Source organism: Odontomachus brunneus, unplaced genomic scaffold (assembly GCF_010583005.1).
Source record: "Odontomachus brunneus isolate Ranch 3 - 2012 unplaced genomic scaffold, Obru_v1 Obru_scaffold_094, whole genome shotgun sequence".
Taxonomy (NCBI): domain Eukaryota; kingdom Metazoa; phylum Arthropoda; class Insecta; order Hymenoptera; family Formicidae; genus Odontomachus; species Odontomachus brunneus.
The window spans coordinates 985,675-988,793 of NW_022639544.1; the positions used below are offsets into that span (position 1 = coordinate 985,675).

The 3,119-nt window shown below is 25.3% G+C and overlaps 1 protein-coding gene and 1 long non-coding RNA gene across 2 annotated transcripts in view; one reads left to right on the top strand and one right to left on the bottom strand.

Moving 5' to 3' along the window:
- The window catches only part of LOC116848377 (plancitoxin-1), a 476,759-nt gene that overhangs the window by 112,708 nt on the left and 360,932 nt on the right, over nucleotides 1-3,119 (top strand). The gene's annotated exons all lie outside the window — the stretch shown is intronic.
- Nucleotides 2,062-2,973, bottom strand: LOC116848381. Its single transcript, XR_004378952.1, has 3 exons — nucleotides 2,948-2,973; nucleotides 2,488-2,587; nucleotides 2,062-2,168 (listed from the first exon to the last, which is right to left on the bottom strand). It is a non-coding gene; the product is annotated as an uncharacterized LOC116848381 (long non-coding RNA).

Genomic DNA, 3,119 nt, shown 5'->3' on the forward strand with positions numbered 1-3,119 from the left:
ATATATTTTAAAAGAATCTATTCTCTTCTTTTAAATAAATCATATACTTTCGTATACTGATATACCACCCTTATAGAAATATTATACTAAGAATCATTGATAATTACTTATTATCCAGTATTTTTAATACTGAAAATAAGTAATTATCAATGATTCTTAGTATGATATTTCTATAAGGGCATATGTACACAATATAAAGCGTCTCTCAATCAAAGTGACAGTGACGCAGTAGTTAAGGTGAACGACACAAGAATCAGCCCAAGTAACAGACTCACGTCAAAATGACGTAAAAAACTGATCATAACTGGTCGAATGACGTCAAGTGATTAAATAACGACGTTTTTAAAACGTCTTTTTTGTGGAATCTTATTGACGTTTCTGTATAACGTCTTAAAAACGTATTATTGACGTTTAGAGACGTCATAAAACGTCATTAAGTCGTCTAAAATGTCGTCATCGATCTGTGACATTAGATTATCATTTTGACGATATTCTCACGATATTTTTAATAGTTCCTTGGTTATTTTTTATCCTGAGCTTACTTAGATTTGGATGTCATTTTGACGTATCTGCTACCTGGAAGAGGTCTCAGGCTCGAATCTCAGCAATGCCCATACAGCACAGAAGCTTGCAGCAACATTGCTACAGCGTTGCAAAATTGCACATTGCAGTGCAATGTTGCAGAGACTTTGCAGTGACATTAATTTGCAATATTACTTTAGCAATATTTCAGTAATATTTAAAAAAATATTACAAATATAATATATTTTATTTATTTACTAATTATTTTTGTTACTTGTATTTCAAATTCAGTAATGTTTTACATCAATCCCGCACAGCATTTTATATTTCATATACATAGCAGATACGTAAAATTTGAAATATTGCTATATAGCAGATATGTAGAAATACGTATGAATCGTGTAGCAGATACATGTTTAATACCGATGAATGTCCGCGCTTAGATACGTAATTTACATTACGTATCAAATACATATTCGCTACATATAACAATATGTATTCAATACATGTTAAATACGCAAATTATATATATCAAATACATATCCGATACATATAACAATATATATTCAATACGTGTTAAATACGTAAATTATGTATTTGATACGTATTTGTAATATTGTAAATACACGTTTAAAACGGCCTGTATATTATATATACCTTAGCGAAAATATTTATCGGAGCGTAAATCAAATGTAAAGAAAGAGTGATAGAAGCATAAATAAAACTTCCAGGAAGTGTAAATTGGAACAACATAACATAAAAAAAAACGTTTTAAGATAAACGTCTCTGTTATATTACTTCATGCTTCTAGAAGTTTCGTTTGCGTTTCTGTCAATTCTCTCTTTAATTACGTTTGACTTTCGTTTCGATTTTTATTTTTGCCAGTATATGCGTTCACATATCCATACTATACATATATACATATATATATGTATAAATAATATTCATGCATATATTATTAAACATGAATGTTAAGTTTAAAGTAATAAAAATATATTTGTACTAATAATATATTTCTAAAATATTAGTATTAGCATTTGGAAATATGTTATAATATAAAGTAATATAAAGCATTATTATTATTGTAAACTTAATATTTATAGTTGTTTCTAAAACTAAATAAAATAAAAGATTTGAAAAAAATGCAGACATATAACACACGGTATTTTTATAGATACAGTATTTTTAATACAAATTGTTCAATATCATTTTAATACAAAAATGGAATGTTTTCACATTTTAAGAACAAATAAATTAAACTCACTTTACATTTTTATAATGTTTTAACGCAAATAAAATACCTTTTAGCATTTTTAAAAACAAAAGTTAAACTTATTTTCACATTTTCGTGATTTAACGCGATTTAAAATAAAATACTTTTTAGCATTTTCAACGCATAAATTAATTTAATCATTATAAGATTTTACATAAACTTGAGAAACAAAACATTTATATATGTTACGTCTTTTCGTTATAGTAAATAAAGAAAAATACCTGAATATCAATAAATAAAAAAGACGAATCTATGATAATATAACGTACGTAGATTTTCTTACATATTAATATTTTCTTCTTGAACATGTGGAACTTGAACTTGATCAAGATGATCAGGATCATCCTGATTATTTTGGTTTTTTTGTTTGTTTCTGAAACAATCAATTAATGTAATATTTAATATGTAATACAGTTATATATATATATATATATATATATATATATATGAAAATACAAAAAATATAAATAATTAAAATTTGTAGAAAAAACTATAATTGCAAGATATAATAAATGTTTCAATATTTGATTGAATATGTGTATACCTTTAATATAATAAAAAAATAGATAACATAAAAGATTATTAGGAATAAATAACATTTAAAAAAACACCTTAATTGATATTACAGAGAATTTTTACAATTACTATTAATATTTTTAAACAAAAATAAATATAATAAGTAGTTCATTTACGCTATTCTTCGAACACGTGCAGGAGCTTGAACTATCCAGTTTGTCATAACTTTTATTATAACTTCCTCGGTTGAATTTGCATTGTGTAACCGAACAACAGCTATGCATATCAATTTATAATATTATATACATCATACATTGACTTAAGCTGTAATAACACTAGCGATTGAAATTGAAATTAGATTGAGATTTAACCAAAGCAAAATTTATTGAACTTGATATTAGTTTTTCTTCTTCTGATGGTCAAATTTCATTTCAATCTCAATTTCAATCGCTAATGTGATTAACACTAATGACTTAACGTTGTGTTCTAATACAATTATTTCTGCTGATCATAATATAACTAATTGATACTTATAATTGTTTCGTCTTATGCTGATCAGTATTAAGAAACACAGGAGTCAACAGAAGCAGTTAATTTCAAAATATAACGATGTAAACTTTAAAGTTCTTTTTTTACCTATGATTAAACTAACAATTTTGAAATTTCGGAATTAATTTTTTCTCGAGCTCCTTTCCAACTATATAACATTAATATTTCGTCCTTTATTAATGCTTTAAATGTATTTTTTATTGTCTTGTAGATTTGTCCCGCCTTTCAATTTCAAGAAACCTTTCTGAAATAATTTGCC